This window comes from Pinus tabuliformis, chromosome 3_1 (assembly GCF_031772625.1).
Source record: "Pinus tabuliformis cultivar Carrire ecotype Pingquan chromosome 3_1, CPIR1, whole genome shotgun sequence".
In the NCBI taxonomy this organism is placed as follows: domain Eukaryota; kingdom Viridiplantae; phylum Streptophyta; class Pinopsida; order Pinales; family Pinaceae; genus Pinus; species Pinus tabuliformis.
Window position 1 is genome coordinate 503537753 of NC_142301.1, and position 14346 is coordinate 503552098.

The following is a 14346-nucleotide window of genomic DNA, read 5'->3' on the forward strand; positions in this document are numbered from 1 at the left end:
TCTGCTCACCCCGACCTCCCATCTTCTGAGCCCCTTCCTTGACCAAGTATCCCTCCCCTATTTTACGAACCATCCCCTGCTCCCGTCGTCAGCCAAAGCCAACCTGATCGGCTATCCCAGCATACTAATTCCCCCGTTCCGTAGGACTCCTATCCTAGATACCCTCCCCCCTACTACCTTCCCTTAGGGCCATGGTGTTCTCCCTCATGGCCCCCGACCTCCACCGACCCCTAGCCTTCGCGCCTTATTCTAGGACACAGACTAGAATTACCTCTACAACAATTTTTGCTACCCTACCCTTTCCCCTTAGGTTTTCCAAGCAGACAAGCAGACAATTTTCATTTAGCTAGGATCCTTTCCTCCCCATCCTTTTTTTTGCATGTGGTTCACGAGCACCCTGGTCAGTGAGTGATCGCTACGTCCACGGAAAAATCTGGGCGATAGCTAGGCTAAATCGCCCCTCGGCCTATTGCAAGACCTGACCCCAAGGGCTTCGGGTGGATTCGACCCTGTGACCTCTCGATGGCGAGGCACGGTTTTTGACCAACTGAGCTAACCCTTTGGGCTCTTTCCTCCCCATCCTTATGATCCCCATGCGCAAGAATGAATTATCCAAGCGTAGTGATATCCTTGCAAAGCTTCTATAGCTACGATGACTCCCGTCACACTTCACCTCCTAGCTACTCCCACCACCCCAATTTCTCTCTCTTCCCAGCCCCTTGCCCCCTTGCAATCCCAATTCAACAAACCAGACATTGGGGAGCATAATGAAGTGCAGGCAAAGAACATACCCATTAACCAGCACTTGGGATCATTGTGTTTCTTCGCCTTCCGGAAAATGCTACGCCACCTTCATTGATGTCTCCTCTTCGTTATCTCCCTCCTTCCTATTAACCCTCTTTGTTGTCAACCACCTCTTATGCATGTGTATGCGACCTTCCTTCTTCTGTCTTATCATAATCATATTGATCACCACCATGCCTTGCGCTTCGAGTGTGTGGAAGGCGGTGGAATTACCTTTGTCGGTACTTGTCATAATGACCCCCTTATTGGGTTTGTCATCCACCTCTCACCCTGACCAGGGGTGACTTATTGATTTGATTATTACTTATACTTCTTGCATGTATATTTGAGTATTTGGAGGCTTCTAACCTCTTGATGATTTTTGATAAGTAGATCCTTCTTGAGGATCATGGTTAGTGTAAGAAGAGAAGAACTAGCATTGGAAAAGGTAAAGAGGCACTTGATGAAAAATTGACAAAATATTATGGTCAAGGTTGTATGGTGCTTTATTTCAATATTATAGCTACAAAGTAGGATGGGAAGGTAAGAGCTAAGTTATGATGGATGTTGGGCATCGGACCCCCCCACAGCATGTTTTGGGGCTCAAAGCCCAAGTTTTGGTCAAATGTATTATAAGACTCTGTGAACTGCAGGCGCAGAGCACGAAGTATAGATTGAGTAATAGGGTTGTCTGCCCTAAGCTTTGTAATGTAATGTAATGTCATGTCGGCCTACCCATGGTCCGCAGACCATGGGATTGTATAAATAGAGCGAGGCTCTAAGTTGTAAAGATAGCTAATTGGATAACGATAGATGAATACAAATGGTTCGAGCATAGAGTAAGAGTCTAAGTGTATTGGGTCGTAGTAGTAGGAAGAGGCTCTGCAGCTGAGTGCGCAGAGGCCTAGTAGATTCCGCAGCTCAGTGTGCAAACCCCTGCAGCTGAGTGCGTAGGGAGATGTCGATTCTGTAACCTTGAACGAAGAATAATAAAGAGAATTTGATTCCAATTTCTGTGCATCTGCTTGTATATTGCATTCTATACATTTATATTGTTTTGTTTATCGCGCGCACTTATATGAATGCTGGATATACTGTTAATTATCACTAGAATTACACAGATAAGTTAAGTAATTGGATAATAATAGGTTAATAGTGAGGAAATTGGGTAATAACACAGATTGCACCCCAAGTAGGGCTGCGCGAAGGTAGCATCACAGGTTGTAAGGGATAAATAGATGCACGTAGTGACGTGCGCACAAGGTTAAACCGCGGACCACCAGAAGCTCATCAGACATCCCTAGGGTATGGAAACCTGGGTCTAGCACCCTCCCATACTACTCCGAGTGAGACCTTAGTCCACGTTCCACGGACTGTTGCCTAAAGGGCCAGTAGTACAGGGACTTGTTTGGCTAAATCACCTCTGAACCTGGGTCAGGCCCATACAAGCCAACAAACGGTTCCGTTGCTGGGACCTGGATCTGCATAAGGGATGTCTGATGTCGTGCCACTGAAATCCAACAAAGAAATAAATTGAAGGGTGGTTGGACAAGAATATTCATGAGTTTGCGGCACAACAAAACATAAATCCGTGAGTATCTAAGGAACAGTGGTTGGAGCACTACTTGTATACGGAAATCCATGAAATTTTCTTTACATCCTTTCCTTCTGAGTTGTATGAGTGGATCGTGAAGCTAGCAGACAATCAGGGAAGGCGTAGGCTCAACAAACCAATTGTGTGGACTCTGGAATTAGTGCACATACTAGAAGCATCAGGAGATAAGATTGCGCGAGTTGTGGGCCATTGGCTTGTCCAAATTATAGGAGGGTTTATGACTGAGTTCGCGATAGACACGACCGTCATCTACAGTGAGGTGGAGCGACGTTTCCTCAAAGGGCCGCGAGGTAAGTATATCAAATCTTTGAACACTTGGATTAAGATGTTATTGTGTGAAAAGTGGGTTATGCAAATAAATTAATGTTTGGGACTACGCGAAGTGGGAAGATCTATAGAAGTGGAAGTAGTGAAGAATTGGTAACCAGTCCCTTAATTTCCCTCTTGCGGGAAAGTGAGATAGAGCTCACGAAAGTCTCTTCGAGAAGCGCGGTCAGTCTGATAAGGCAACGAATTTTGTGCTTACCACCTCCACCTACACCACCACCCGTCTCACCCTCCTCACCACCATCTTCACCCACCCCACTTCCACCACCACCACAGTTCAATATGGCGAGTGTGATCAAACTACCAGTATTCAAAGGAGTAGGGAATGAAGATCTGGACCAATTCTGGCTCGTGGTAAGAGCGGTATGGGAAGCACAAGGAGTCGTGGATGACAATATCAAAAAGGTTACATTGGTAAGCATGTTGCAGGATCACGCATTAACAAGGTACATCAAGCATTCTAATGACCATCCAAATGCAGGAATCGCAGAAATCCAGACTATGTTGAACATGGAATTTAGCAGGCCAAAGTTAGAAACACAATCAATCATCAGGTTTAAGGAGATCGCGATGCTCCTAGGTGAGACCCCCTGGATTTGGACCAAAGATTGAAGGGTATGATTCACGAAGCCAACATGATGTTAATGGATGGACAGCAACACACATGGTTTGTAGCGTCACTAACATCGCACTTGAGGACGACGCCGTCACAACAAAAACTTTCCACCCAAGCCGAAGCTTTGGAGATGGCGATGAGATTGCATGAGACCCCTATACAAGACCTTGGTCTGGGAGTCCAACAAATCCACTCACAACTTCAAAATTTGTGTCTGGAGATGCAGATTTTGAAACAGGACAGGACACCTTGTCTAGAGGTGCGTGAGTAGGTATGGTGCATAAAATGAAAAGGCCAGGGGCATGACAAGGGCCATTGTACAGTGTTTGCGAATTACATGACAGGAGGAGGGTCGATGCCGTTAAGACCTGAGGCACATGCAGGACCAAGCGCGGCGCCTGCATTATGGTGCACGATCTGTTAGATAGGAGGAAAACACACTACGAATAATTGTCATCTATTGCAAAAGTATATGCAGACATCCCAACAATTGTTTTGTAATTTCTGCAGGTCGGTAGGCCATGATGAACGCACCTGCAGAAGCTACGAACTAATGATGGATCAGACTCCTACCTACAGGGTGTAGACTGAAACGTGAGCCCTCGACCCAAATAAAGGAATGGCACACGTTGGTTTTCACGGGCATGGTCGAGGTCGAGGCAGAATGGGCCCAGGAAGGGGTTGCGGACAATTAATTTGTTACAATTGTGGAGGGCTAGGACACTATGCCTGCGATTGTACAAACCTGACAAGGACATCATGTTTGTACTATACTCAGTTTGATCATGAGGCAGAAGACTGCCCTACATTGTAGAAAGACTACATGAAAAAAGGGTACTTCAGCCCCTTTCGACTCAGAATTTGTAGATGATGAGGTCTGAGCCGCGTGAAGAAGACCCGAATGTAAACATGATGATTAGGAGTGGTATGACAACTGGCGATGATAAAGGGAAGCAGTCAGAAGAAAGTGCGTGGGTTCACAAGGCTCCTACAAAGGAACCTGAATTTGATTTATAACGCGCGAAGGAAACAATCATGGAAACTAAGAAGAGCTTCACGGAGGCCTCCACTTCAAGTAGTAAGGATCAACTAGAACCAGGGATGGATCCTTCAATGCTCACTACCTTTCTGGAGACATGCATGAAACTGCTACGTGACAGTAAGGCAATAAAAGGACTACAGGAACTTATCACTAGGTGCGTGGGGTCAAGAGAACCACGTGTGGTCCAGAAACTTGGAAAGCATGCATTGTGCTTAGGAAGGGAAATGAGGTTGACTGCGCAAATCAGCAAGTATGAAATGGATCAGGTAATCCTGGATCTCGAATCGGACGCGAATATACTGCCAAAACAAACATGGGAACACATGGGTAGACCCGCGCTATAGTTGTCTCCTATTCAGTTATGAAAGGCGAACCAACAGAAGATCTTACCCATGGGAAGATTGCAAGGGGTAACAATAGATATTGAAGGCGCGAGCACGCAGGGAGATTTTGAAGTGATAGAGATTGTCGATGACAGTAATCCCTATCCCACGCTACTAGGAATAGACTGGGCCACCGATATGAACGGAGTCACAGATCTAAAGAAGCGTAAAATGATCTTTGAAAAAAGTCACTACGCGTAGTAGTACCGCTAGATCCAGCCAAAGGAGTGCGATACACTGAACCAATGCACGACGATGATAGTGATGATGATCTCGATTGTATTTACAAGATAAATGTGCGAGAAGAGGATTGGGTGAATCTGACTGCAGATGGAAGGATTTTGCGGGAGCGTGAAAGCTCCTACACTTTGGATTCAGACGAAGAGATAGAGCGATGGTAGAATTTGTTGCACAAAGTAACAACACTTAATTGCAACATGATGGCTAGATCATTGTGTTGTGTGACAATAGAGGCAAGGGATCTGCCTACATATGATGGGTTGACAGTGGTGGATGAATTCCTAAACAAATTTGAAAGCGCAGTACCATAACAGTAGCTGTTCGATGCTCTGAAGTGGGCACTGCGCGCAACGCTCACATGATGGTGGGGTATGCATCAAGGAAGTTTTGAGGATTGGCGCAGATGCAGAAGAATGATGCACCTACGATTTGGGAAACTATGGATATGGCTAGTAGACAAATATGACGGATGAGATGACCCACGCACACACCTCGCGAAATGGACCAAGGTCTATGAGGAAGAGCCACAGCCTGAATGGGTACATTTATTCTATCATACCCTGGATGTCATACCCATGAATTGGTATATTGAGACGGAGCTTCGCCATGGTACGAGCGAATGGGATGTCTTACGTGAGGGATTTCTATTAACCTTCACGTTTGAAGATCGTTGGTCAGATACTGTTGACGATGCGCTACAGGCAGTAAAAGCAACTATCTTCAAAATACCCCAAGAGCCAATGGAATTACTTCAGCCAGAATGGGCAACACATTTAAGCTGCGCGCTAGAGTGTTACAACGTAAATGTTGAGGAGGATGATGAGGACCCACGAAATATTAACATTTCAGAAATAGAAGGTTGTCGCAAGATTCGAGGACCATCACTTGAAGACCTCGACATCACCGTGCCACTAAAGACAAAGCAGGTCAACATTGGAATGGAGGCAGAGCCGAAGTACGCAACGCTTGGGGACTATTGGGATGATGCCATGGTGGATAAGGTCGCTGAGTTACTCCGCGAATACTAGGACTTGTTCCCAACCAAAATTACAGACTTAAAAGGGATCGTTGGCGACTTAGGGATGATGAAGATCACCTTGAAACCCGACGCAAAGCCAATTAAATAACAGCCTTACCGCTTGAATACAAAGTATAAAGAAAAAGATCGTGATGAATTAAACAAAATGCTCGCAGCCGGAATTATTGAACCAGTGGAAGAATCTGACTGGGTGAGTCCTATGGTAGTACAGGAGAAAAAATAGAAGGGAGAAATAAGAATATGCGTGGACCTCAGGAAGCTGAACAACGCCTGTGTACACGATCCATTCCCAACACCATTCACAGATGAAGTACTGGAGAATGTTGGCAGTCAGGAAGCATACTCGTTCACGGATGGGTTCTTAGGGTACCATCAGATCAAGATCGCGCTAGAAGATAGGAGAAAAACGACCTTCGCAACAGAATGGGGCTGCTTTCAATACACCGTTATGCCGTTTGGACTGAAGAATGCGCCAGCTATATTTTCGCGCATCGTTGTGGCCGCGTTCAAAGAATACATCCACAAGTTCTTGGAGGTCTATCTGGATGATTGGATTGTCTTTGGATTAGTTAAGCACCATGTAGCGAGCTTACGCTTGATGCTGGATACTTGCCGCCGACACTAGATTGCGTTGAACCTTAAGAAGTGCACATTCCTCGTTCCCTTTGGAAACCTGCTGGGACATGTGGTCTGCAAACAAGGCCTGATGGTGGACCCTGCAAAGATTGTTGTTATTCTAAATTTGGAAGCACCGTGAAGTGTTAAACAACTGCATGCTACTTTGGGGCACACTGGATACTATAGGAAGTTCATCAAAAGTTATGACCAAATAACAGCGCCGATGGAAAAGATATTGAAAAAGGATGTTACATATTGTTGGAATGATGATTGCATGAAAAGTTTGGATGTCCTAAAGGGGAAACTGGCCTTCGCTCCAATCCTGGTCTTCCCAAAATGGGATGTGGAATTTCATGTACATGTTGATGCATCGTGTATCGCGCTGGGAGTCGTACTCACACAGGAGGGCGCAAAGGGTGTGGATCACCTGATCACGTTTGCAAGTCGAAGATTGTCCAAAGTAGAAAAGAACTATTCCACCACCGAGCGCGAGGGGTTGGAAATGGTGTACGCGCTCCAAAAATACCGACACTATTTACTCGGAGGACATTTCAAGATGTATACCGACCATTCCACGTTGAAATACCTGGTGAATAAGCTTGTGTTGTGGGGGCACATATGCAAATGGCTCTTACTATTTCAAGAATATTATTTTGAGGTCATAGTCAAGCTAGGACGCCTAAACGAAGGACCACATCACTTGTTACAAATTTAGAAGAGGGACTAACTGATGCACATCGCTTTGCAGTGCGCATCGTGGCCGAACACTTCAAAGATATAATCCATTTTCTAACAATAGAGACTACGCCAAAGGAATACTCAGTCCAACAGAAGAAGGAATTGGTGGTGTGCGTGACAGACTTTTCTGTGATCGCGAGGCACCTCTACAAAATGGGCAACGATGAGATATTGCGAAGATACGTACCTGAATTTGAACGAGGTCAGATCCTCGTGGAAGCACATGGGGGCACCACAGGAGGACATTATGTAGGACACACAACCGCACAGAAGATTCTTCGTGTAGGGTTATGGTGGCCAACCCCACACCAGGATTTGAAAATGCATTGTAAGGCCTGCGATATATGTCAAAGGACTGGAAAACCATCATGAAGGGACGAGATGCCATTAAATCCATAAATGACACTACAGCCGTTTGAAAAATGGGAAATCAACTTTTTGGGACCAATCAAACCTTAGGGAAAGATGGGCGCACGCTACATCATCACCGCGATGGATTACCTAACACGATGGGTGGAAGCGTAGCCGGTCAAGGACTGCACGGCCATTATAGCTGCGAAGTTTTTGTTCGAAAATGTGTTGACACGATTTGGCTATCCGAAAATCTGAGTGAGTGATCACAGAACACATTTCCTAAATGAAACCATCAACACACTCACAGAAGAGTTCCAAGTGTATCATCAGAAAATCACACCGTACCACCCACAAGCTAATGGGACAGCAGAGGCATTCAACAAAATAGTGGAGGCTGCGCTAACCAAAGTATGTAACGCGCAACAAAATGACTGGGTCCTACACGTACCTGCCATATTATGGGCTTACAGGACAATGTGTAAGAAATTGATGGGACAAACACCTTTCCGGTTAGTCTATGGCACGGAAGCTGTCATGCCGATGGAATACATCATACTTAGTCTGCGAATAGCAGCACTCATAGGCATGATGGACCGCGAAGCTTTGGAAGAAAGGCTCGCACAATTAGAACAACTCGAGGAAGAACGGTTTTTGGCTAGATTTCATCAGCAGGTACAAAAATAGCGTGAAAATGCCTGACACGACTGCCATATCAAGTTGCGCACCTTCAAGGTAAATGACTTAGTGCTGCTGTATGACAGTAAGTTTGAAAAATTTCCGGGAAAATTCAGAATGCACTGGTTGGGACCATACGTGGTTAAGGAGGTCACAGACAGAGGTGCGGTCCAGCTAGTCAAACTAAATGGAGAACCCTTCCCAGGAAAAGTAAATGACAGTCGCTTGAAGCCCTACACAGGTGGGCTGGCTACCTGACTAACCGCCCGAAGCACGGTCTTCGCAACTCGAGGAGCTGGACAAGGGCGCGGGACTATAAACACACGCAGCAGACACTGGTACCAAGGTAAGGACACAATTTAGACACAGATGATTTAGAAGCAAGATTGCAATAGGTACAACAGGCAGCAGTTCAGTGCGCTGCCGACATTCAGGTCGTTCAGGACCAGTTGGAGGGACTCCGACCCAAGATCGCCACACCAACAGAGTGACTCGAGGGAGAGTCACAGTGTTTGTGTTGGGGGCCTTTTGGGCATCGGATCCCCCCACAACATGTTTTAGGGCTCAAAGCCCAAGTTTTGGTCAAATGTATTGTATGACTCTGCGAACTGTAGGCGCGGAGTGCAAAGTATAGGTTGAGTCATAGGGTTGTCCGCCCTAAGCTTTGTAATGTAATGTAATGTCATGTCGGCCTACCCATGGTTCGCAGACCATGGGATTGCAAACCATGGGATTGTATAAATAGAGCGAGGCTCTAAGTTGTAAAGATAGCTAATTGGATAATGATAGATGAATATGAATGGTTCGGGCATAGAGTAATATTCTAAGTGTATTGGGTCATAGTAGTAGGAAGAGGCTCTGCAGATGAGTGCACAGAGGCCAGTAGAGTTTGCAGCTGAGTGCGTGGACCCCTGCAGCTGAGTGCTTAGGGTGGTGTCGAGTCAGTAACCTTGAACGAAGAATAATAAAGAGAAGTTGATTCCAATTTCTATGCATTTGCTTGTATATTGCATTCTATACATTTACATTGTTTTTTTTATCACGTGCACTTATATGAATGTTGGATATATTGTTAATTATCACTAGAATTACACATATAAGTTATGTAATCGGATAGTAACATGTTAATAATGAGGAACTTGGGTAATATCACGAATCACGCCCCGGATAGGACTACGCGAAGGCAACATCATAGGTTGCGAGGGACAAATAGATGCGCGTAGCGACGTGCACGTAGGGTCAAAACGTGGACCACCAGAATCTCATCAGACATCCCTAGGGTGCAGAAACCTGGTTTTAGCACCCTCCCATACTACTCCGGGTGAGACCTCAGTCCGCATTCTGCGGACTATTGCCGAAAGGGCCAGTAGTACAGGGATTTGTTTGGCTAAATCACCTTTGAACCTGGGTCAGGCCCATACAAGCCAACATGGGAATGCCACCTTCACAAATGGCTCATGTATATGAAATTTTGATTCATGGTACTCATGATGGGATGGTGTACTCAGTAGTGAACAAGTATCTTACCTTTTAGACATTATGAACTTCTTGATTCTATGAAGCTACTTAATATCGATCTTTGATATATTGGTATACTTTATGTTTGTCTAACATATATCATTTTGGATATCTTGATCCCATAAATAAGGGTAACACCTTGATTCTAATAGATGGTAACTTGATACTATTGATGTTTGTGATAAGCATGGTAACCTTAATGGAGAAAGTATGACAATAAGATTGATATACAAGATCTTCTTGTTATCCTTGGCTAGGTTTTGCTAAACTTAGTAATTATGTCATGTGGTAAAATCTGGATGACCTGACTTGATGGACTAAGCTATGTAAGTGATATTGTTTTCATGATATTTGAAGTATGATGAATCACATGTCTGGTGCCCTTATCATAAGACTCTAACTCTTGATAAAATTTTGATGTCAAGTACATATATGATAATGAAGTAGTTTATTCTTACATGTTATGAATATGATGTTTATATGTTTTAGAACCCAATATAGCTATATTTTATGATCTAACAGTTTTTTTGATGCATGAGAAGTATTTTGATAGACAGGTTGATATCTTGAATGATGATGACTAAAGTGGCTTCTTAGAGGGAGAATCTATTTACAATATCCCTTCTCCTATTGTCATTTTAATTATATGTATACGAGATTATTTACTGCTAAAGTGTGTTTTTTTTACATAAATAAACAAATATATGATATTCTTGGTCTACAACAAGTTCTATTATGAGAAGAGAGTTTTTACTTACTCTAAGCCTCAACCACATGGAAATAAGCTTGAGGGTGCAGTTGTAGCCTCTCAACTGTATGGAAGAAAGCCTATGGGTGCAGTTATCCCTATAGGTCACAAAACTAAAGCCTTATGCATAAAATTGGGTGACCGGAATATGCATATTAGTATGTTATTTTGATTTGATCATTGCAACTAGTGTATGATAGTATTTGATAACAGTTGCAAGGGGTGGACAAAATTTCGTTGATTAATATAGATGAGAATTGACATGATGCTTGATAGTTCATAAATATTATTTAGAACATTGACAAGATGCCTCATATGTTTTTGGGTTATGAACTGATTGAACTCATCGTGATAAGAAAATTAGGGTTTTGACTTGATATCTGATGAGTTACCTTGATGACAGTGCTATGTGAGCATAATAACTTTCAATGACTAATATTGGTATTCAATAATGGTTTTGTATTGGCCTCATTTTCCTTGGTACAATGGTTGAATTATAAACAATTGTGATTTAGTATGAATTAATCTCACAATGAATGGATGGAACCTGCATGACTCATTCTTGGTATATGCATGAAACTTATATGACTTGTCCCTGATGTATCCATTCATATTTAGTGGCAAAAATTATTCATGTTATGATCATAAGGATGGCTTGATAAAGGTTGATTGGATAGTGCTTGGTAAATAAAAGGTTGTTGTAACTTGATGTGAGCTCTACCTAATACTTGGTCCAAAGAGTTTGTCACAGTGATATTGGCCGAAGCTTTTATGACTTTGATATTAGCTTTGATTTGACATCTAAGGCTTGATAAGTTGACTTAGTTTATTTGATTTCACAATATTGATTTGTGTAAGGTTGAGCATATTGGTTTGGTTAAGTGTTATGTTTACAGAAAGCATTATATGAAGCAAGCTCCCCGAGCTTGGTATGTCCACATTGACAGTTATCTAGTGAAGCCAAGAAGATATGTTGATTTAAACCTCTACTTCAAAATGGGTCCAAGGTATGACTTTGATTTTGGTTTTATATGTTTATGGTATACTCTTGATAGGTAATGATCCTCTGATGATCAAAGTAAGAGGGATTTGGCTTTTTAGGCTCAAAATAATGAATCATGGCATTATGAATCACTTTATGAATTTTGGAAAATAAAATATATATCATGAATTTATTGAAGAGTTTTTGGAAAGTGGAAATCCAAATCCTTGGACACTCTGATTGAATTTCAAGAAGTTATGAAGAGATATTGTTAAACCTGCCTTGGAAACTAATAGTCGATTGAAGCATTGATGTACTCATATATATATATATATATATATATAGAGAGAGAGAGAGAGAGAGAGAGAGAGAGAGAGAGAGAGAGAGAGAGAGAGAGAGAGAGAGAGAGAGAGATATGTCTTGCATAGATCAACTTAAGTCAATTCATGATTGAGTCTCTTCATACACATTGAGTTGTCGTCGAGCACACTTCGAGATATTTGCATCGGTTGATCAATTTTTGGCCCGAGACGTTCTTCGTGTGATATGTGACTACATAGTTATATTGATAGATCACATCTGGGTGCTGCCTTAGTATGATATCTACCATGATATTTTTAGATGAGAATTTCGTAGCTTTAAGCACACTCGAGGTTGAGAAAGATGATGTTGGCATGGCTAATTGTGAGGTAGGTAAAATAATCTCTTTGGAGAGTTATTTAAGCAGGTTCTTAATATGATAGGAATACATTGTGATAATATTAAGTGGGATCTGATTGGCAAAGAATCTCATATATAGTTGGAACTAAGATCTCTTCATATATTGAGTCAACGTTGTTGTACAAGGCAAGATTAGGCTTTTGGTTGTCGCCTCCATGAGAGGGAGGATGAATAAAGTATCCTTTTTATGATATATATATATATATTTGATGTGATATCTAATTTGATTGTGAGATGATGATTAACAGGTACCATATATGAGCATGATGTATAGGGAGTAGGATTGGTCAAGAACATTGAGCCAAATATTCCCCCCTTTTCTGAGCTTCAAGTGTGAGGAATTGAGATGGAGGGCTCATCGGGTTGAGGGACTTATGGACAATAGGTTCGTAGATGTTTCTCCCATATCTGTTACCCATAGGGTGTGTGTGATCCTTTTCTATTTTGACAAGTCGGGTATCTCCCCCTATCTTGGTATATGCAAAGTATACATCAGTTGACATCACACCCACAAGGTGGGCTTGTTGGGATTGTCCCTCCCCATTTGGCCAATAGGTTGAGGAGGCTTGGGGGTGTATGATCATTACCTTTGGTAAGTCGAGTTATCATCCAAGCTCGAGTTATGATGCAGGTGTTCTACCACATGACTCTTGATGGTCATTGTTGGGAAGATCAATGGGAAATAGGATGGGTTGAGATGTGCTCCCCTATATCACCTATTGCTCAATATGGGATTGGAGATGTTTTGCTCCCCCATGAAATTTTGGGTTGATACTAACCTCCCAGATGTGGTTCCAGGTTGAGATGTGCTCCCTAATTATCAAATCTCTGATGTTTCCTAGGTGGTAGCATCGAGCTCCCCGCTGGCAATGATTTCGGGTGCTAGTAGTGACTCCCCGATGGATAAATGGTGGTATATTAGGCTCCTCTCCGATGTCAAATTATTATTCCTTTAGATTTGAGAATGTTCAACATATGAGTAGGGACAATTAAGAGATCAGTAGGAATAAGAAAGAGATGAGTAGATATGAGTAGAGATGACAGTTGATGATGAAATACTTGAGATTAGATATGATTTGATGGCAATATTCTTGTGATGATTACATGATGTAGTTGGAATTTCTCCCTAGATGAGAGGGAGTGTTAATTTGGAAACTCAGTGACAAATTTCAACCATGGGATGAGATTCCACTTTTTTAGAGGACCAATTTTGACTATTGAAGCACTTAATTTGGACAAGGGAAACTATATTTTTGAATTAAATCCCACATGCACATATTTGATTAGGTCAACCCAAAAGCTAATTGGACACCCTTGGAAGGCTATAAATACAAGTGACCTCAGTCTCATTTGGATATCATCTTGGATCATTCTTCTATCCTCTTCTTTGGTTTGTCTCGCATAGGTCTGAGGCAAGTTTCGGAGATTGGTTGGCACACGTCCGAAATTGCAGGGTCTGAAGCTCCCATCTTTGTTTTTATGGTTTTGGGTCTCAATCATAGGCATGTCATGGATAAATTTCGACTGTAGTCATAGGAATTTCATGGAGAAATTTCAACCAAAGCCTTTCAGCCTCATGCATGACACATCTTCCTTGTGATTGGGACCTAAAGGTTGAATTTTCAGTTGACCGAAGTTTTTGCCCGTTGACCGCAGAGTTTGGAAGTTGAATACAGACAATGACAATTGATTACAAGTTCTTAAATAAGGGTTTTGTTTATTGGCATTGTTGGGTTCATCTCATGAATGTTGTTTAGCTATTTTTTCTAGATAGGTTTATGGTTGAAGTTATGGATCATTGTACTCTCTCCCTGTTGAATCATTCAATGACAAAGGGTTTTCCCCATAGTGGGTTTTTCCCTGGTCTCTGACCAATCCTAGTGTCTCTATGTGTGAATTATTTTCTTCTATTATTCCTTTATGTTCCGTTGCATTGACGATGATATTG